The sequence below is a fragment of the Ictidomys tridecemlineatus genome, chromosome 4 (genome assembly GCF_052094955.1).
Source record: "Ictidomys tridecemlineatus isolate mIctTri1 chromosome 4, mIctTri1.hap1, whole genome shotgun sequence".
Lineage (NCBI taxonomy): Eukaryota > Metazoa > Chordata > Mammalia > Rodentia > Sciuridae > Ictidomys > Ictidomys tridecemlineatus.
This window is the reverse complement of record NC_135480.1, coordinates 76,330,317-76,353,669: the sequence shown is the minus strand read 5'-3', so window position 1 is coordinate 76,353,669 and position 23,353 is coordinate 76,330,317. Positions and strand designations below refer to the sequence as shown.

Below are 23,353 nucleotides of genomic sequence, written 5' to 3'. Positions count from 1 at the left end.
CAGCATGCAAGTATTCCAGGATCCCTAAAAATCAAAGAAAGACACACCCTGTATCTTAATTATTATATAAAGAGGACAGGCACAAATAGAAATACTCAAGGATAGTCAAGCTGAGTTCCATCAGAAAACATAATTCAAGCGATGAGGAAGTCTGTCAGAGAGAGAAGGAAACATCATTTGTTTTAAAGATAGAAAAATAGTATTGTAGAATACATGGTGTTTGGGATCCCCTTAAAAAGGCATTTCTCTTATTTTTTATACATAAAAAACTTGGAGAAAAATATAAAGGATAAAGAATCTTCTCCCTATATACTAGTGTCAATATAACACAATTATTATACTAATTGCTTTATTCCCCTGAAGTTTTTCTGTTTGGTCAAAAATTTAACCTACATAACTTTTATGTTTTTGGTTTTAACCCATATGTTATTATATTCACATATATAATATTTATAAGAATCATTTTTGCTTTGCTTTTGGTGTGTCTGGTGTTGGGGAATGATTATTTTCAATGGTTATAAAATGTTCAAATTGGTAGAGATCTTTCAGTAAATTCTTCCCGTACTGGGCATTAGGTTGTTTTTATTTATTTGATTTTATAATTTTATAATTCTTATTTTTCTCTAGGTAATATCTTTTTAATCAAAACTCGAGACTATATCCTTAAGGAAAAAAATAAGTGGTAATGCTAAGTTAAAGAATAAGAACTGTATGCTGAGTCTTGAAATTTGCATAGTTTGCATAGTTGATAGTATTTTAGTATTGTCACATTATCAACTTTAAAATTTTGATCAAATTGTTTTACATTTATGATTTTACATAGGATTAATCCTAATGTTTAACATATATAAATTTCACATATATAATGTTTAACATAAATAATGGTTTCAAATTAATTCATATTCTGGATAAATTAAATTTAACCAGCTGGAGGTGCAGATGAGGATTTCTGCATGGAGGTAATAACTTCAAGAAGAGGTAGAAAGAAGGTATGTTTTTGGAAATAAGAGAATTTGGTTGAAGTGTGATGTACAGACAATGAAAGAGCAAGAGATTAAAAAAAAAAGAGCTGGGGAAACACATGGAGGACCCTTCAGTGTTTGGGTGGTATATTGTACCTCATTAGCTGGCAGCAAGAAGACACTGGCATCTCTGAGCAGCACAATTCACTAAGCAATGTCAGAGATAGGTCTTTAGGAGGTAGGCAACCCTGCACAGGGTGCTGTACAGTGGACACAAACACAGTCAAAATGTCCCAAAGATGCTTTTGTAACCAAGATGTCAACTTGTATTTCCTGTTAATTATATCCATTATGTACATAAATGTAGAACTTACTTGCTATTGTCTAAATCTTGAAGTCTCTTGCTGAACTTAGAAGAAATTTCTGTAAAATTCTTTACTGCAGAAAACAGTGCATCTGAAATAGAAGTTGGAATCATCAAAAGCTTTAAGAATGTAATTTCTAATGATGTTGTTACATAGGTAAAAAAAATGAGAATATAGAAGATCATCCTCTTTTGTTTCTTACAAGGTATATGAGCAGTCATGACATGAAAACTACATGTGCACAAGTAAACAGAATACTTCATCATGTAGAACAAAAATAAAAAATAAATGTCCTAAGGAAGGTCATTGCATTTCAGAAATTACTGGAGACATACAAATAATGACATTGGAAAGAGGACGAGCAGCATACCAAATGTTACACTGTATGTTTTCATTTCCTGTGGATGTTTCATTGAAATATCATAGATTTTGTCAGCATACTTTTTAAAAACTACAGCATAATCTCCACAGTCAAAAGGAAGCACTATGGAATTGGCCATTTCAAAAACATCATCCCTCCTTGAACCTGGGCCACAGTGAGGTGATATTTAAAGGTTGGATCATAAAATTTTTCCACCAACTCATGTTTCATAGACACTATGATACAATGGATAGCTGCTGAATTTGTGTGTTTTCTACTAAAGCAACACACATCTCTTGTAAGAGAGCTTATAATAAAATACACAGCACTTTATTTACTGTTAATGTTTGTCCAATAATAAATAAAAGGAAGTACTTAAATATCTCAATGTGCTACTTAATATGGGTCTACTATTACAGTATTTAAACTCACTCTAGGCTTGTAGTAAGTCAAATATATGCATGTGTGATATAAACAATAATATAAAAACATTCTTTTGGAGTAAACTTACAGACTTGTCTTTAACCATAGCAGAGATGTGAAAATGTTTTAGGAGACTGAGGAAAAGTCAAGAAAAGTATTGCATTTGAATAAAAATAATTTAAAAAGACCAAACTATTAGAAGTTAGTAAATAAACATGACAATATTATATAGGGAAATATGTGGTATTTTTTAAAGACTGAAATTTTATTAAAAAATTATTCTCTGATGAACAGTGTGTGGAAAAGTAGACTGTCCATGCAGTGAGGGGTTCAGAAGTAAATGCAGAATCTCACTATGGAGAGGGAGGGATGGTAAGACAGGTATAAGGAAAGTCAACAGTATAAGAAAAAGCCAAGAAGGAAGGATTTTTCATCTAGGCACAGTGGTGCATGCCTGTAATCCCAGCAACTTGGAAGGCTGAGGCAATAGGATCATAAGTTCAAGGCTAGCCTGGGCAACTTAGGAAGATCCTGCCTCAAACTAAAAATTGTAAAAAGGGGACTGGGAATGCAGTTCAGTGGTAAAATCCCATGGGTTCTAGCTCTCAGTACACTAAAATAAAGAAAGAAAGAAAAGAAAAAAAGAAAGAAAGAAAGAAAAAGAAAAGAAAAACTTTTCAAACTGCTGATTTATGCCTTTTGATCATTTTCCAAGGTGCTTGAATTTTTTATATTGATCATTTATTTGTTGTTGATAATTTATAAAGATGGAGGTAGATACATATTAAAAATAAAAGTTGAAAGACTTTTCACCTGACAAATAGAAATCAAGTGGGACAAGTACCAAACTGATATTAAAAGCTACTAGTTTTAGTTATGAGGTTTTATAAACTATTCATCTATGTTATTTGGATAAAAATAAAAATATAAACTTATAGTAGCAGCAACAACAAAAGGAATGGCATATGACTCATATCTTCATTGTGCATTATGTCACTTGTTTTTTAAAGATTAATCTAATAATTGGATCTATAAGAGATAAAGATAGAAATGTTTATACAGGTATTTATATAGATTAATTTCAAATGGTATTAAAAGTAAAGATATTATGTCATATGTGTATAGCTGCATTCGACCTTTATGTTCTACAAAGCACCAATTTTAACAAAATGATAAATAAATAGAAGGATGGTCATTAGACTAGAAGAATCAAAACAGGAAAGGAGCAGGGGAGGGCATGAAGAAGCATTGGGGACTGAAATGGAACAAATTACATTCTATGCCTCTATGACTATATCAAAATGAACCCAAATATTACATATAACTATAATGCACTAATATAAACATTTTAAGAGAAAATTCCTATATGAATAAAATGGCTTTATGAATGCAATGCCAACAAATAAAACAGAAAATATATTTAATATAACATAAAGAAGTTTGCAGTCAGGAGTACTGGGGCCAGGGGCAGTGAACAAGGGCTCAGACATCAGATGCAGGACCCACCCCAAATAGGACCAGCACTGCTAAGCCATACCAGGTCTTCTTTCTGCCTTCATATTCCTCACCTCCTTTAATGCTTGAGCCACTTTTTGAAGTCAAAATTATTTGTTTGGCTAAAATAGATTCATAAATAATCTTGAAGAATTTAGTGAAAGACAATTACCCAATCTTTAGTATATCATGCTCTGCCTGAATCAATTCCAAGTCTTTGGAAGAACACATCAAAATCATTATCAGACCCAAATTTACTAATCCTTTTAGGGGTAAAAAACAGCATTATTTTAGAGTAATTTTTCATCAATTTTAGATTAAAAATCAATTAAACTAAACTCCATCCCTATTATGACACTCTTAAACATGCAGAAAAGAATGAGAGAAACATTAATTTGATCACAAAATATCCAGTTTTATGACTAGTTTATAAGTTCCTTTTAAAAAAGATTCCTGAAATTTGAAAATATTTTCCTTTAGATTATTCCATTTAACATCTGTATTTGTGGTATGTGATAAAGTGAAATAAGTAACCAGTTTTTTCAGGTAATTCAGATGTAAATTATTCCTTTATTACATTAAATTATACATGTTGTTGATATCAACATTCTCAAACAACTTAGATAGTTCTTTTCTCTTGCTTGTGAGGAAACAACCAATGCGGAAGTAATGCTTGTATTCAATATTAGAGTAACCAAAGTATCTGTTAACTGTGTGGTGTTCAGAAAAAAGACAAGTGATGAGGTGATAGAAATATGATGAGAATCACTTTTTACCATTATCTCTATTCTAACTTTATATTTATGCACCATATGCAAGTACCCTTTCTAATAACACTCATTTTTTGATAGCCAACAGATTTAACTTCAATACACATCATAATATTGGATTTGAGACTCTTAAGCATTTGTTTTATCTGATCTTAGAGTATTTTGAAATTTAATTTTTTAAATTTATGACTGAAAGAAAATAATCTGATATTTTCTAAACAATCCCAGTCAAAAAATCAAATCCAGCAGAAAGCTGGGTTGCTGTTTTTTTTTTTTTTTTAACCTGGGCATGCCACTAAACTCAGGTGAAGGATTCTTTTTATTCCAGCTCTCATAAAGAGATTTGCCTTTAAAACATTCATCTGGGCTTTGAAGCTACACAAATCAATTGAAGAAAGGAAAATACTTTAAAAAATAGACACAGTAAAACTTACATGTCTGTTGTTAACCAGGGAGTTAATTATAGTTATACAAAACAAGAATTGCAATCTTTATATTAGTAATCCTTAAAAACTGTGGAGTTGGGGTGTCATCCAGTGGTCCAGCAAATGAATAAATAAATAAATTACAATAATGAGTTTCTGACATTAAACAGAAATTCTCATGTTATTATGTATGGGAATGACTACATTAAGAAAAATCCATAAGGTGCATAGAAAAGAAGACCACATCAAATTATTGTCAAACCATTTTCTTTAGAAAATGTATAATTTTGTTTTGTCTACTTTTCTAAATTGGGCTAGGTGACTCTCAAAACCATATATTTTCCCTTTTCTTAGAAAAGGAAAATAAAAGGAAGTGAACTGGTTAAGGGAATATATTCTTTTTTAATATTTATATTTTTAGTTATAGGAGGACACAATATCTGTATTTTATTAATATGTGGGGCTGAGGATTAAAAACAGCACCTCATGCTTGCAAGGCAAGTGCTCTCCCTCTGAGCCACAATCCCAGCCCCCAGAATATATTCTTCTTAGGACTTCTTCTTGTCAGAAAGAATCAATTTTTTTCAAACAAATAAACAGCAGAACAAGGAGGACAATGCGAAGGATGGGTTCCAGATCTAGCTGCTCCCAGAGCCCGGGCAGACCTCACCCCCTCTAGTGGAGATTTAGTGTACTGCATCCACACAACTGAGATGACTCCACAATCCTAGCTCTTCAAGCCCAGCCTAGTCCATATGCCATAAACTTCAAGGGGGTGAACCCTGGAGAGCTCCCTGCAGGAGAGCGCGCTGCTGGACTGCTCTTCATGGTTAGAGCCATGAAAGGAAATTCAGTAGAAGCAGCCCCAAATTAGTACCCAGTTCTTTGTGAAAATATGCATACTATTGTCCATTGTTGGCTTCTGCCATCCACTCACCTGCAACTTCTAAACAATCTTGATTTCAGGGTCTCTGGTTCTAAGATTTACCTGGGGAAAAAAAAAAAAGTTACATCAGGATTTGTGGAGATCATTGCCATATAATAATCCAATCTAATTCTCATTTGGTGGCAGTAGATACCAGTGAAGAGTCCAAAGGAAAGTGAAACAAACATGAACTTTTCCTTTCTCTCTGATATCAGCTTTAATATCTGTCTTGGAAGGTACTTGTGTAGATTTTGTCAGGGAAAGGTGGCCCTGATTTTTCTAGACAGAATTAGTAGTCAGCTTTACAAGCTTTGAAAACCATCAATTGCTTTCTCCGAAAAAAAAAAAAAAAAGCAGATATTTAGAATTTATTTTGCAATTACACAAGAACCAGAAATTAATTATCAGGGTTTTTTCAAATACCAAAAAAAAAAACCAAAATAATAAATTAAATCATTTTATTCTCAACACCCCTACAGCAACTTTATGAGTATTTTGGAAAAAAATAATAGGAGGTTCTTTTTTCTTTCATTCCTTTTCTTACTTTTTTTTTTCCTTCTTCCTAACCCTGGGGTGTTTTACCACTGAACTATATGTATCCCAGCTTTTTATTATTTTAAATTTCAATTTAATCTTTTAAATTTTTTAATTAATTAATCAATTTATTTAGCTACTGGGAACTGAACCCAGGGGTGATTTAGAACTGAGTTACATCCCCAGTTCTGTGTGTGTGTGTGTGTGCGTGTGTTATTTTTAAATTTTAAGAGAGGATCTAGTTCAATCTCTTTGACACTCACTAAATTGCAGAGGCTGGTCTGAAACTTGTGGTTCTCTTGACTTAGTCAGGGAGTGGCTGGGATTACAGGCTTGTTCCACAACTTCTGCTCAGATTTTCTTAATAAATAGATTTTTATACTTTGCAGAGTAGTGGATTCTGCTAGAAAATTTGATATAGAACTGGAAATAAAGCCTTTGTGTTTAACAATTATGGGACTCCAGAGTGCAGCTTGTGCTTTTATAATCCAAGATCATTTCTAGAAAGCACAGTTGTGAAAACTAACCAGACCATAAATTGAATCTATACATATATGTATGTTGGAAGACTAAAAGGTCAGGTATGAATTTTCATTCCTTCTAAAACCCTTGTATTCCCACAATTGAATCTTGGTGTGAAGTATGCCAGGAAAATGGAGGAATCTGTATTTAAAGATCAAGTTTGGTACGTTGGCAATATGATTTGTTTCTTTTTAAAACACTATTTCTCAAAGTCAGTAAATAAACTATTTAATATTTTTCCATTGTTCTTTCCTTTTTGTAATAATAAGCAAATTACAGCTGTCCCAGTTGTGCACATCTATAATTTCACCACTTAAAACACTAAGGAAGATATCAAGTTCAAGGCCAGCCTGAGCAACTCAGACTATATAAAAATTAAACAAATAAATAAGTATAATGTAAATTACACATTAAATAGCCCCACAATGTTCACTGAGCAAGGAATAATCTTGGCCTTTCTCCCATGTACTCTTGAAATGGGTCAGGCACTGCCAAATCAAATTCCTTCCCTTGATGAAGCCATGGGAAGCTAAATCTGTAATGTGAGGGCTGGAGAAATCGCCAGTGTAGAGAGGGATCAAAGATATTCTTGGATTAAAATTTTTAAAACATACATAAACAAATGGATAACTGCATAACTCTCCACAAGACAGGATAGAATTAAAGCCAATCTGAAGCAAAACATTTCTGAGTTTCCCAAAATGCTTGTTAAAAGCATAAATTTATGACACTTTATTTCTGTCATTTCATAAGCAAAAAATAAAAAAAATCCAAAAAAATTACATTGACCTATGAAGTTTCAAGTGTTGTAAAATCAGTGGCTATTTATGAGAGGAAGTTTTTACAAGATTGTTTATGGAGATTAGCAAAGGAGCTAAATCAGTTTTTTTTTTTTTTTTTGGACAAACCTAATGGATCATCAATTCAAGCATCTAGCCCAATTTCCAAGGAAAGCAATCTCTTAGAGAAAGTGGGTATGGTTTTAGGGCCAAATAAACACAACAACAACAACAAAAAAAAAAAAAAAAAAAAAAAAAAACCTTGAAGAGCCCAACTCATTCTTCTCCAAAACCCACAGAGTACCTTTTGGACTGGCTAGAAGATTTCTGAAGCCTGCCAGTACCATATACAATCTTCATAGTATTACTTCTGCATCAGGTATCGGTGATCCCACAGACATATTTCTTAGGTCAGTTTACAGAAGAGCAATTCTGCTTACTTTCCCATATCAAAGCAAGCAAATATATGAACTTCAATTATAAGCAAAATAAACTTATTTTCTGTGAAGTGATATAATTCTTTATTATAAATGTTTAGACTGATATTTTCTTAACTTTGTACATCCCTTGGAATTAATTTGATGATTAATTTACTTCAATAATTTATGTGTTGCATTGTTGTTCCTTTGTATTTAAAAAACCAATTTACATCCTCACCAAAGTGTATAATATTTTCTTTTTTCACATTTCTACAAGAATTTGCTGTTATTTGTTTTGTATTCTTGATAATTTCCATTCTCATTGGAGTGAGAATCATACTGTATTTTTTATTTGAATTTCCCTGAGAAATAAAAATATTAAATATTTCTTTTATCCTTCCTTGGTATTTTTTTATGAAGTTTGGGTACTAGAGACTTAACCTAGAGGTGTTTTAACACAGAGCCACCTCTCCAGATCTTTTTAATTTTCATTTTGAGACAGAATCTCAACAAGTTACTTAGAGTCTACTGAGTTGCTGAAACTGGTCTTGAATTTGTAAACCTCTTTTCTCAGACTCTCCAATCTTTGGGATTACAGGTGTGAATCCTGTACACACTGAGCATATTTTCATATAATTGTCAGATATTTGTATTTCTTTTGAGATATACAACATATAAATATGTTCAGTTCATATGCCTCCTTTGTTAATTGGATAAGTTGTTTTTATACTGCTCAATGTTTTGTGTTCGCTCTGTTCTGAATATTAATACTCTGTCATAGAGATGATGACACAATTTTTCTTCGGTTCAGTAGTTTCTCTTCACTCTGTTGGTTTCTTGTTGTGCAGAAAGTTTTTAATTATCTGTCATCCCATGTACTGGTTCTTATTTTTTGAGCTATGGGGTCCTGTTCAGAAAGTGTGGCAAAATATATTCCAACAGAAAGAAAGCACTGCTTGTTTTCTGGCATCAATTAAGATAAATACATAATTTTCTAATGAGAACGTTACTTGATAATAGTTTTAATGATTTGCAAGATGTACCTGTTATAATTTGTGTGTATTTTTTACAGGAGAATATATAATAAAGGTAGGATTTTTATCACAATAGATTAATATATTTTTCAGTAGACTTGTTGAAATCTGATACAGATTTACAATATTAACTTTAATCATTAGCTTTTAGACATTTAGAAATTGTTTGGGAGTACTGGATTCTGGTTGAAATCATAATACTATCAAATTTAGTATTTAAATAAAATAACTAAGGTAAAAGTTCAATGGCAGGGCCACTCCTTTTCACTTTTTTTCTTTTTTCACTTTCTTCATTTTTTAATTTTTTTTTTTTTTTTTTTTGGTTCTGGAAACCAAAACCAGGGCCTCCACAATGATGAGACTGACTCTTCCACTGAGCTAAGTCCCTAGCATTTACATGCCCTTTTCTATGTGAATTACTGGCAGTAAGTATTATGGCTCATGTTAAGGGTATTCAGAATCCACACTATAAAATGTAAATTGGGCTAAACACCCATGCTTAAAACTGTTTAGAGGAATGTCACATCTCCATGAAACTGAGATTCCTTTTTTTTTTAAGGCAGTTTTATAACTTCATTTGACAATCAACCATTAGTTTTCATCCATATTGTCTAGGTTTTTGAATGGGACAACTGGAATGTACACTACCAAAATGTAATACTTGTTTGGTGAATCTTCATCCTTGTTAGGTTTCCAGACAAAAGAACATGGATACAGAATTCAGACACTGTGTATTCTTCTTTTCTAGAAATTTTTGCTCAGCTTGCAATCTTGGAATCCATGTACATATCTAGAGTCCCCTTCTCCTTCACAGCAAATTTCTGGATCTTGAGTGACTGAGGTACATGTCTTGAAGCCCACTCCCTGGATAGTTTTGTGGTCGTTGAAGGGGCATTCTTTGGTCACCACTTCCTTAATGGCAAAACAGCCATTCTCCTCACCATTCTTCCCTGTGGGAGCCATTCTGTCTCATCTCAATTTGGAAAGGAAGAGCACTAGGGATTATATGAAACTGGTTTATGCATGAGAAAAATAGAGAATGAGAATGTTGATGACTAGGAAAGTCATAGTGGTTTCTACAGATTTTGAGAGATCTTTTTATGCCTCAGTTTTCTGTTCGTGTCATATAAAAAGTAAATTCTATTCTTCTTTAGACATGATTATTATTACATCATAACTTGAGTAAAACTTTTCTTAATTCTTTGTTTTTTCTGGGTGGAAATATACAATTGTTCAGATTTTTATCCCTTAAAAATAAAAAGAAAAGAGACAAAAGAAATAAATGGACTCAGACATCCTGCAAGTCTTTCAGAAAGAACTCACCTGGTCCATCTGCATGAATTACCTTATAGACCCAGTCACCATAGGATTTGGGCATAACTACATTCACTTTGCCAGTTTCATTACTACTCAGTCCTGGTGAAAAGACTTATAGACTTTACATTTACTGAATATATATTGTGTGGCTTGCATACAAATGTATTATGTATTTTAAAAAAAAAAACAATAACATGGTCTGGGGCTGTGGCTCAGAGGTAGAGCACTCACCTGGCGTGCATGGGCACTAAGTTCAGTGCTCAGCACCACATAAAAATAAAATAAAATCATAAAATAAAGATGTTGTGCCCACCTATAACTAAAAAAATAAATATTAAAAAATATTTTTTAAAAACCAATAACACTTATACTACTGGGCTTGGTGGAGCCCACCTTAATCCCACCACCTTAGAATGCTGAGGCTGCTGAGTTGCTAGTTCAAGGACAGCTTTAGCCACTTAGTGAGATCCTAAGCAACTTATCAAGACACTGTTTCAAAAGTAATAAGAGTTATGGGTGTAGCTCAATAATTAGGTGCCCTGGGTAAATACCCAGTTCCCCCTCAAAAAATACAAAATGGAAACCACCAATACTGCACTCATAATAAAAAAAAAAAAAAAGAAGCTGAACCAGAAGGAATTGATGAGTCTGAAAATAAAGAGTTTGTCTCCAAATGAGCTTTAACTTTGGATTCTACCTGATCCCTCTCAGGTGAATCATCTTAAGTGATAGACAAACATTCAACCCAATGATTGTGACATCAGATAAAATAATGCAATTAGAGTTCACATTAGAATTTAAAAGAGTATCCAAAAATAAATATTGGCATTAAATATTAAAATGTTATTGAAATAATTCCTAGCTCTTAATATGAATTTTCTTCACTCCTTCCTATCAGTGGCTAATCTACAATGTCAAGTGCTATCAGCAAGTCCAGTCCACCTTGTTTATTCTAAGAAGATAAAGTTGCAGCCTACCTTGTGTAAAAGATGAAGTTTATGCAATTTCTTAAATTCATGTTCATACTCTTGCCTTCTTAAGCTTCACAGTAGCTTCATTATTACATTTCAATTGTGTTCATATAAAAAGGAACTTAAAGTTAGTATTTTTCCTGAAGAATACATAGTTATTAAAATGCCTTTCTTATGTTTAACATGAATTGTTATGTCCTAGATCTACACAATTTGTATTATTAAAATTAAAGCATAGTGTAAACACATATTATGCTAGCTTCAGAAAAGTTTTCAGACAGAAAAAATATATTAGAAAATAATGTCAATGAAGTTTCTGTGGGCTTCGGGAGAAAGCAGTGTCTTTCCCTCAAGAAAATAAAATGTAGCTCACCCACTGGGATCACTAGGCAATGCTGAGCTGACGTGGATCTGGGGCGAGCAGTCTGGACCTCTCAGAACACACACTGAGCCCAGATCAGCTGAATTCAAGCTCCCATTCGCCTGCTTCCCGCAGACAAACAGCTGTGACTCAGCACTAATCCATCCAGCTGAAACAACCAGTCAGCCCTTCTGATCCTACGGAGGTAAATGCCAACCAAGCCTTCATAGGTAGTGGCCACAGGTTTGAAATGGGCCTTGAGAAAGACAGTAAGGACCCACCCATAGCATTGGTCACCCAGCAAAGAGAAATGAACTGTCGCCATTTGCAAGAGATACCACCATGGCAGAGAACTGACATCACCAGACTGCGGTGGAGGAGATAACTTCATTGAAACCTGCAGCTACAGGTGTGCAATTCCCTAGCCTTCCCTCTCCACACATCGGGGAAACTGGAAATCAATGATAAAAAAAGAAAGGAAAAATCCTACATCACATGGAAAATGAACAATATGTTACTGAATGATCAATGGGTTACAGAAGACATAAAGGAGGAAATAAAAAAATTCTTAGAGATAAATAAAAATACAGACACAACATATCGGAATCTATGGGACACAATGAAAGCAGTTTTAAGAGGAAAATTCATCGCCTGGAGGTCATTCCTCAAAAAAAGAAAAAAACAACAAATAAATGAGCTCACACTTCATCTCAAAGCCCTAGAAAAGGAAGAGCAAAACAACAGCAAATGTAGCAGAAGGCAAAAAATAATTAAAATCAGTACAGAAATCAATGAAATTGAAACAAAAGAAACTATTGAAAAAATTAACAAAACAAAAAGTTGGTTCTTTGAAAAAATAAATAAGATTCACAGACCTTTAGCCATGCTGACAAAGAGAAGAAGAGACAGAACTCAAATTACTAACATACGGGATGAAAAAGGCAATATCACAACAGATGCTACAGAAATACAGAAGACAATTAGAAATTATTTTGAAAACCTATATTCCAATAAAATAGAAGATAGTGAAGACATCGATAAATTTCTTAAGTCATATGATTTGCCCAGACTGAGTCAGGAGGATACACACAATTTGAACAGACCAATATCAATGGATGAAATTGAGAAGCAATCAAAAGACTACCAACCAAGAAAAGCCCAGGACCGGATGGGTATACAGCAGAGTTTTACAAAACCTTTAAAAAAGAATTAATACCAATACTTTTCAAGTTATTTCAGGAAATAGAAAAAGAGGGAGCTCTTCCAAATTTATTCTATGAGGCCAACATCACCCTGATTCCGAAACCAGACAAAGACACCTCAAAGAAAGAAAACTACAGATCAATATCTCTAATGAACCTAGATGCAAAAATCCTCAATAAAATTCTGGCAAATTGAATACGAAAACACATCAAAAAAATTGTGCACCATGATCAAGTAGGATTCATCCCTGGGATGCAAGAATGTTTCAATATAGGGAAATCAATAAATGTTATTCACCACATCAATAGACTTAAAGATAAGAACCATATGATCATCTCGATAGACGCAGAGAAAGCATTCGACAAAGTACAGCATCCCTTTATGTTCAAAACATTAGAAAAACTAGGGATAACAGGAACTTACCTTGACATTGTAAAAGCTATCTATGCTAAGCCTCAGGCTAGCATCTTTCTGAATGGAGAAAAGTTGAAGGCATTCCCTCTAAAATCTGGAACAAGACAGGGATGCCCTCTCTCACCACTTCTATTTAATTTAGTCCTTGAAATACTAGCCAGAGCAAATAGACAGACAAAAGAAATTAAAGGCATAAAAATAGGAAAAGAAGAACTTAAATTATCACTATTTGCAGACAATATGATCCTATACCTAGAAGACCCAAAAGGGTCTACAAAGAAACTACTAGAACTAATAAATGAATTCAGCAAAGTGGCAAAATATAAAATCAACACGCATAAATCAAAGGCATTTCTGTATATCAGCAACAAAACTTCTGAAACGGAAATGAGGAAAAACACTCCATTCACAATATCCTCAAAAAAAAAATAAAATACTTGGGAATCAACCTAACAAAAGAGGTGAAAGATTTATACAATGAAAACTACAGAACCCTAAAGAGAGAAGTAGAAGAAGATCTTAGAAGATGGAAAAATATACCCTGTTCATGGATAGGCAGAACTAACATTATCAAAATGGCAATATTACCAAAAGTCCTCTATAGGTTTAAAGCAATCCCAATCAAATCCCAACAGCATTTCTTGTAGAAATAGAGAAAGCAATCATGAAATTCATATGGAAAAAAAAAAAGACCCAGAATAGCAAAAGCAATTCTAAGCAGGAAGTGTAAATCAGGTGGTATAGGGATACCAGATCTCAAACTATTTTACAGAGCAATAGTGACAAAAACAGCATGGTACTGGTACCAAAATAGGCGGGTGGACCAATGGTATAGAATAGAGAACACAGAGAGTAATCCACAAAGTTACAACTATCTTATATTTGAGAAAGGGGCTAAAAGCATGCAATGGAAGAAGGATAGCATCTTCAACAAATGGTGCTGGGAAAACTGGAAATCCATATGCAACAAAATGAAACTGAATCCTTTTCTCTCGCCATGCACAAAAGTTAACTCAAAATGGATCAAGGAGCTTGATATCAAATCAGAGACTCTGCATCTGATAGAAGAAAAAGTTGGCTCCGATCTACATAGCACAAGAGTTAATAACAAGAATCAACAAATGGGACTTACTTAAACTGAAAAGTTTTTTCTCAGCAAGAGAAACAATAAGAGAGGTAAATAGGGAGCCTACATCCTGGGAACAAATTTTTACTCCTCACACTTCAGATAGAGCCCTAATATCCAGAGTATACAAAGAACTCAAAAAATTAGACAATAAGATAACAAATAACCCAATCAACAAATAGGCCAAGGACCTGAACAGACACTTCTCAGAGGAGGATATACAATCAATCAACAAGTACATGAAAAAATGCTTACCATCTCTAGCAGTCAGAGAAATGCAAATCAAAACCACCCTAAGATACCATCTCACTCCAGTAAGATTGGCAGCCACTATGAAGTCAAACAACAACAAGTGATGGCAAGGATGTGGAGAAAAGGGTACACTTGTACATTGCTGGTGGGACTGCAAATTGGTGTGGCCAATTTGGAAAGCAGTATGGAGATTCCTAGGAAAGCTGGGAATGGAACCACCATTTGACCCTGCTATTTCCCTTCTCAGACTATTCCCTGAAGACCTTAAAAGAGCATGCTACAGGGATACTGCCACATCGATGTTCATAGCAGCACAATTCACAATAGCTAGACTGTGGAACCAACCCAGATGCCCTTAAATAGATGAATGGATAAAAAAAAAATGTGGCATTTATATACCATGGAATATTACGCAGCACTAAAAAATGACAAAATCATGGAATTTGCAGGGAAATGGATGGCACTAGAGTAGATTATGCTTAGTGAAGCTAGCCAATCCCTAAAAAACAAATACCAAATGCCTTCTTTGATATAATGAGAGCAACTATGAACAGAGCAGGGAGGAAGAGCAAGAAGAAAAGATTAACATTAAACAGAGATATGAGATGGGAGGGAAAGGGAGAGAAAAGGGAAATTGCAAGGAAATGAAGGGAGACCCTCATTGCTATACAAAATTACATATAAGAGGTTGTGAGGGGAATGGGAAAATAAACAAGGAGAGAAATGAATTACAGTAGATGGGGTAGAGAGAGAAGATGGGAGGGAAGGGGAGGGGGGATAGTAGGGGATAGGAAAGGTAGCAGAATACAACAATTACTAATAGGGCATTATGTAAAATTGTGGATGTGTAACCGACATGATTCTGCAATCTGCATTTGGGATAAAATTGGGAGTTCATAACCCACTTGAATCTAATGTATGAAATATGATATGTCAAGAGCTTTGTAATGTTGTGAACAACCAATTAAAAAAAGCAAAAAAAAAAGAAAAGAATGTCAATGAAAGGCAAGAAAGAGATTTTCAGATTTGCATGTTAAGGAGGGTCTGCTATTTTGAAATTTGAAATTAGTATCTTATTTTATGGTGTAAAGTTGATTTTGACATTTCTCCAGGGCTAAATATGTACCAGTGAAATATGAAGATCTATAGTGATGGGGAAGCTAAAATATAATTTAGAATGATGGAGAAAATCAACAATAATATTCACATATTATTAAATCACTTACTGTGCTAAAGTTGAGTTGCTATAAACACAAAATATTCTTTATATTTTAAATATTACAGATAAAAATAATACATATTTTTATAACCAATGGGATACCTATCTCTATGTTAAAAAGAAAAAAAATATTTTGGGGGTATACCTATGAGAAAAAATTATGATTTGTGAAGGAATTGTGTCATTTGTAACATGTTGAAATCCACCAAACTGAGAGTTCATTTCTCTCTCTCTCTCTCTCTCTCTCTCTCTCTCTCTCTCTCTCTCTCTCTCTCTCTCTCTCTCTCCTTTCTCTCTCTCTGTGTTGGAATTGAGAATTATACTCGGGAGTGGGTGGTGGGTGTGGGGGGGTACTTATCCTCTAGTAACATCTCCAGCAATTTTTATGCTTTATTTTGAGACAAGATCTCAGATTACTTAAAGCCTCATTACCTTGCTGAATGTGGCCTCAAATTTGTGCTTCTTCTGCCTAAATCTCCCAAGTGACTGGGATTACAGATGTGAACATGTGGCCTCAGGGTTTGTTTCTCACAGACACTCATAAGTTGAAGCCTCTTATGAGTTCTGTTAGGGCACAGACCAATTTGCCTTAACATAGTGGGCAATTTTAAAGAATTGGAAAGTGTGTTGTTCTCAATTTTTTATCCAAATATAGAAGACAGTCAAAAGAAAGATTTTCAACAACTAGATTTTTATCTGTGGATGCAAAAATGGGCAAATTGTTGCCATGTGCCATCCAGTAGGAAAGCTGAAAAATATTATGATGAAGGGGGCCTGAATTGGGAAAAGTCTTGGTGTTTTCCACAGCATATCTGTTTTCATCCTATAAGTTCAAGTTCATCCTTATGACACACCAACCTGCAAGATATTTCTGAATATGCTGCATTCACAATGACAGGGATTTCATTTATATAGAAGAAAAAATAATAATTACAATAGAATAAACACTCAAAAGAGTTCATGTTTAGTTCAATAAGGTATGCTTTTTTTTTTAATTCTAGGGATTAAACCCAAGAGCATTTAACCACTAGACCACAGCCTCTGTCATTTTATTTATTTATTTATTTTTTGTGGAGGGCGGGGGATAGGGTCTCACTAAACTCCTGAGGGAATCCATAGTTTGCTGAGGCTGGCTTTGAACTATGATCCTCTTGTCTTAGTCTCCAGAGTGACTGGAATTATAGGTGTGGGCCACTGCACCAAGCTGAAAGTAATGTAATCTTTAATCAAGGACGTGAGGATACTTTGAGTTTCAATTAGGAGTGAGGACCATTCGAGGTTAAATTCTATTTTTCAACCTTGGTGATGTGTTGAACGTTCCCTTATTTATTGTCTGAGTAAGTGAGGGTCATATGTTAAGAAACAGTTTACTTGTTTTTATTCTCTTAAATGGTCAACTAAAACAGGAACAATTCTCCAAATTATGAAAATTCTTTTCAGAAATGTTCCCTTATTCTTACTCTCTATACCAACTAGATTTTATAGTTGACTCTCTCTCCCCCTCCTGTTTATTTTACAGAGTCCTTTAATAGCTTTAATAGAAAAGAATGAACTTTTCTCTCACTGTAACCAAAATTTCTGACAAGAACGACTTAGAGGATGAAAAGCATTTTTGAGTCTCAGAGTTTGGTTTCAGAGGTTTCAATCCATAGGTGGCTTTCCCCAATGCTCTTGATTAAGAGTGAAACAGTATTTCAGGGGGGAAGGGCCCAGCAGAGGGAAGCTACTTCCCTTGTGGTGGCTGCAGGAAATGATGTGGGGGATGGCACTAGGGAAGATGTACCCCAGGAAAAACTATATATCTGCCTGGTAATTTTTCCAGCCATTGTTAAAAGAATATATTACCCCAATGATGCTCCTGAAAATACTTAATTACTTTTTTGTAAAGCATTTTGTGGTACTGGAGATTAAAGTCAGGGCACCCTGTCACTGAGCCATATCCCTGGTGCTTTATTTGTGTGTGTGTTTTATTTTGAGGTAGTATGTCCCTAAACTTCTGAGGTTGGCCTTAATTTTGTGATCCTTTTGCTTCATATTTCCAAATTATTGGCATCATAGGGGTGTACCATTGCTCCTAGCCTATTACATATTCTTACTGTCTTTCATTTTTATAGACCTATGTAAGAATTATTATAATCTAGTTTTAAAACAGTGAAGTGAAATCAAGGTGAGAACACTGGAATCCTCGCCATTTACATAAAAATACAAGGCTTTTCTTGTTGTTTATTCATACTTCTTCTTTTTCTTTTAGCAAAAGTATAACTCTTAATAGAAATAAGAATAAAAACCAATGTGGAAAATATAGTATGTTTCAGTTATAAAAAAAAAGCGATGACATTGTAAGAGGGAGAGTTATAAATTGAAAAATAAAATCACTGATTATACAATGCTAAGAAAGTAAAAATATGAAAGACATGCTGTGGAAAATAGACAAGAAACTAATTGAGTTGGCAAATACTGCAGCTAAAATAAAGTTGTGTGTAGCAAAATTAAGCAAAGGAATTACAACAGCATATATGAAGCATGAAGTGCTGCCCTTGAGCCCTCAATGTTACCAGCAATATCCAGGTTATGGCTACAACTGTGGCTGGGAACTGTGGCCTTGGAGGAACATCTTCCCGCTATTCTTCTCTCATATTCACCTAGATTCATTGCTAGTGACCAATCATTCAAGATTATGTGTTAATGTTACTAGATGATGAAAACTGTAGTACTTTCAAATCAGAAAATATTATTTTAGTTTCCAGCTAAACTATGTTGCATGTGTGTGATTGGGGTCCAATTTTCATATTATCATTTTTCCTGCCTTATATCTCTAAATATGTCTGTAATTTAAAATTCATTGAAAACTACTTATTTGGACAGAGCTCACACTCTAAACCTAACAAACCAACCTGGGTGTTGTGATGCATGTTGATAATCCCAGTGGCTTGAGAGGGGTTCAATTCTCAGAATATAAAATAAATAAATAAATAAAAAAGAAAGACTAACATACCAAGTTATTACAGTGTTTAACCACAGTATCCAATGTCAACTAATAGCAGAAGCCTCTGTAACCCATAAACGAATGAAATTGTCTTTATATCTCACTTCCAGTTTCTATAAATGCTATTAGAACAAGTCCTAGGCTGGAGTTCCCTGAATTTGTTTTAATTCTGGGGATTATCTGATTGAGAACTGCTTTTGTTTTATTTTGCATTGCTCTGTTTTACTTATAATTGTTCAAATAAATACTTTTAAATTTACTTAAGACTTTTCTTTGTATTCATTGAAAAACAAATTTTCAACAAATTTGGTTAAATAATATAATTGGTTTTATTTTCAATTCATGAATTTCATCTTGTTAATAAATAGAGGGGTACACAAGTAAAATAAATCACAAAAATAGAGAGGCACTATGACAGGTCTGACAGAACAATAGTTTTTACACTGTTGTTTTAGTAGAAGCTAAGGAAGGGTGTAAGACAATGGACTCTTATCCATTTTATTTAACAGATAAAATATAAATTCTTTAAAGATACTGATGTACAACTATAATATAACAATTAAAAATATGAGAAAATATTTTAGTGTTTATTTTCTAAGATTTTATGAGATTTAATTTCCTGTTTTTGATTCCTCTGATCTTTCCTTTGAAAGGTTGGGTGGAAAATAAAAGACTGAGGCCAATTACCTACTGCATATGTTTTTTAAAGACCTCAAAAGCCTAAAATTGAGAACTCAAAAATTTACAAGGATGTCTTTGGTTTAAGCTGGAAGTTTAAATTAAGGATATCCTTCATAGAGAAAACATAAAAAGTACAATTTTGAAAGAGAAGAAGAAAATTTAGACAGAACTGGAAATCTAAGGGAATATAATGTGGAATAGAGAACAAGGTATTATTTCCTTAAATTATTATAATTATTTTTTGTATCAGGGATTGAGAAAGCAGGTCACATTAACTGTAATGATGGAAAAGAGGGGAGAAGATAATACTGAATGTAGAATTGATAGGATGTGGACAATTTTTGTGTGTGTGTGTGTGGGGGGTATCCTTGCCAAGGAAGAACTTATATGAGACAAAACAATTTTGCATTTTCTTTACCCTCTTGGATTTACTAGTTCCTTAAGACTCAGCTCAGTCATCACTGCAAGAAGGGGAACCTGGCCCTCCTCTGGTAGTTTAGTGCTGTGAACATACAGCACTTAGGAGAACACTTGTATATTTGTTATTCCATACTTTATCCCACTTCCTGAAAAGTAAAAGAGAATATAAGCTAATCCAGTCCAGACTCTGTGTATGAAAGAGAAATTTTTCTCCCTTTATTTATTTGCATTTTTAAAATATTTTTTTTAGAGAAGACAGTGAGAGACATCTTTGGGATTTAGGTAAATATTTAGTACATATCAGATTTCCCTTAAATCTTATTACTCAGTGGTATAGGGTGCATCAATACAAATCTAGATTATGAAATGTGAAAAATAAGAGGTAGTAAGTTTAATATTCAGAAGCAGTGTCTAAATATCATATTACCAGCATAAGAGTACCTGAAAGAATTGCATAAGCTGTACTCATAATTTTAAAGTCAAAGGGGTACATTTATGGAATGTGACAAAGGAATGACACTAGGCATGTTACTCAAAACTCAGTTTCTTTACTAATAATACTAAGTGTGACAGTTTTATGTGTCAACTTGAATCAGTGGAGTCAGTAGAGTAGTTTACCTACCCTAAATGAATGAACCTCATCCTCACCACTGAGGTACTACATATAACAAAAAGCAAATGATGGAAGGTTTTACCATTTCTTGACAAACTGTGTGAGCTAAGAAATCTCATTGTATTTCTCTTAAATTTGGACTACGATTTATACGACTGCCTTTACTGGTTTTCAGGTCTTCAGACTCAGACTGAATTATAGCACCAGTTTTATATAGTGTCCAGCTTGCATATAGGAGATCATGTGACTTCTCAACTTCCATAACTATTTGAGCCACTTCCTTATAATGAAGTCATCTCTGTCTGTGAGTTCTATTTTTGTGGAAAATCTTGCCTAATACAATTAGAAAAAAGTCATTCTATGAGAAAAGGTATTTGGAAAATTAGTAAACACAATATATTCAAATTGATTAATATTAAGAAAAAATACATTGTTTTACTATGTCCTAATTTATTTCAAATGTGTATATCAGCAAATTAGTAAACACTATATATTCAAACTGATTAATAATAAGAAAACATACAATGTCTTACTATGTCCTCATTTATTTCAAATGTGTATATCAGCATGATTTTCATGGATAAAAATTCACTAAGACTTAGCTTGAGAATCAGAATCATATTAGTGCTTTTGCTTAACATTGTTCTAGATATTCATGTAACATATTTAGTAGTGAAAAGACAGCAGATGTACAGCAATTGTAAATAATACCGTTATTATCTGAAAATAATTGTTAAAGTTCAGAACAATTTAAACACTGAAAACTCAATGTTTTTCATATAAATATGATTCATCTATTATGATACTAACATTCATGAGGACAAAATATGGAAATAGCAAGGAATATTCAAGAAAGAAATTATGAAAAAGGTCCTAGGCTTACATATACATTCAAAAACACAAGACAATGAAAAGAATATATTCATATATTGGTGCATAAGCCGAAGTCAGAAAAGATAAATCAGAGTAGTGTATTTATCATATCTATATCTGTCTAATTATGTATCCTGAGTGTGAAAGGTGAGATTCACTCACCTGGGGCAATAGGAAGAAACTGGAGCTTCTGCTCAGAATAAATTCAGGCATCACTTATAAGAACTGCTCTCAAAGTTATAAAATTTTGACTCCATGGATGAGTTTATTTAGACAAAATAGATGAGGTGTTTTTAAATTTTAATTTCCATTTTTAAAAATAAGTGACCAAAGTCTCATTGAGAACTAGGAGGTATATATACACATAGAGATATTTCTGCCTGCATATCTCTGCCCAATTTAATATGAGAGAGAGATACTAGGAGATGGTCAATTTTCTTAATGCACCTACTCTACCCACTACCATCCAATATCTCTAATTCCAGATTCAGTATAAGCATCCTGAGGGACAATTTCATAGAAGGAGTGAGTGAGACGTTTTTGGGTGTCCCCTCTACTATCTCTGGAAGCCAGAAATTGAAAGCAGAACTTACATCAAGAATGTTCAGTCTAGTTCTGTGTGCATTCTAAAGCACAATTATCTCATTCTGTATTCTTTGAGTCTTAATTCAGTGTAATTCCACGTGGTAACACTTCCACTGATTCTTTCAGAAGGATCTTCCTTTCCCAGGTTTACAAACTTGGTGTAGAAATTACTGCACCATATTCCCTTCTTTCCAACTTGGACACCTTCCTTTTATTGTGTATATTTCTCAAGCAGGACCATAACAATTTAGAATATAAATAACGTTCAGATGAAGTCTGTCTGAGGATTCCCCTGAGAAAGATAAGCAAGCTAGAATCATTGCCTTCAGACCCACCACATCCATCATCATCTCCACTGCTTGAAAATGAGGACTTACTTTCTTCTTCCTCTTCAAACCCTTCCTTATTGTTCTGTTTGATCCTGGTGAGGAAATAATGATAGATGATGGCATGTGAGAAATTTCCAATGAATCCCTCCATGGAGACTTCAGACCCTGCTTCTCTTCTTTTGGCTGATGGAGACCACTGGTCTATTGATATCAACTTGGAATCTGGGCCTCCTGTCCTGGTCATGTTCTAATGCTAATCATAGCTTGTCTCTTTGGGTTCTGGGTTTGGTACCATTGTAGACATCAGATGTCTTGAAGTCCTGGGCTAGATCAGGGTTATTTTCTCTGAATTGAGCCAGTTTTTGTTCAATCTCATTTTTCTCCTTCTGGAAATCTTCAATACATTTCTGACTGATTTGTTCTGGGAGTTGCTTTTCTTTCTCAGATAGGACCTTGGTCAACTCCTTGTTGTTCATCTCGTGCACTTGGAAATACTGGGCCTCCTTCTCTTTGTAAAAGTGGATATAAGCAGTCAGCATTTTGGGGGGTAAAGTCTGGATATTTCTCAATTTTTTTTTTGCCGTTCATGAGATCTTTTTTAAAAGTTCTTTGACTTCCAGAACTAATGCATTCAATATATGCAATTTCCTCAATTTACAAGAAAACTCTAACCCATTTATATTTATACATTTCTGAAGAGAAATGCTTAAAACCTATATATTTTTCCCAGTCCAGATGTAATAGAATTGTGTTGAATACTTTCCTATCATGATATGGGACATTATTCTCTATATTTTTTCAGTAGTCTCAGGATATTTTTGTCTGAGCAGAGGCTTTAGCTGTGACATCATGATATTTTGAGATTTCTCTCTGGGTCACTTACAAAGTGTCAGTAGTGCACACATCTCAACAAGAGTTTAAAATTCTTCAGCCTCACAACTCAGCAGATAAATTATTTTTAGAAGTCCTGTAGTATGTGTGATACTGTAT

At 33.8% G+C, this 23,353-nt stretch overlaps 1 pseudogene; it reads right to left on the bottom strand.

Moving 5' to 3' along the window:
* Positions 1-1,332: 1,332 nt before the first annotated feature.
* Positions 1,333-22,607, bottom strand: LOC144376684 (putative N-acetylated-alpha-linked acidic dipeptidase; annotated as a pseudogene).
* Between the last annotated feature and the right edge of the window lie 746 nt (positions 22,608-23,353).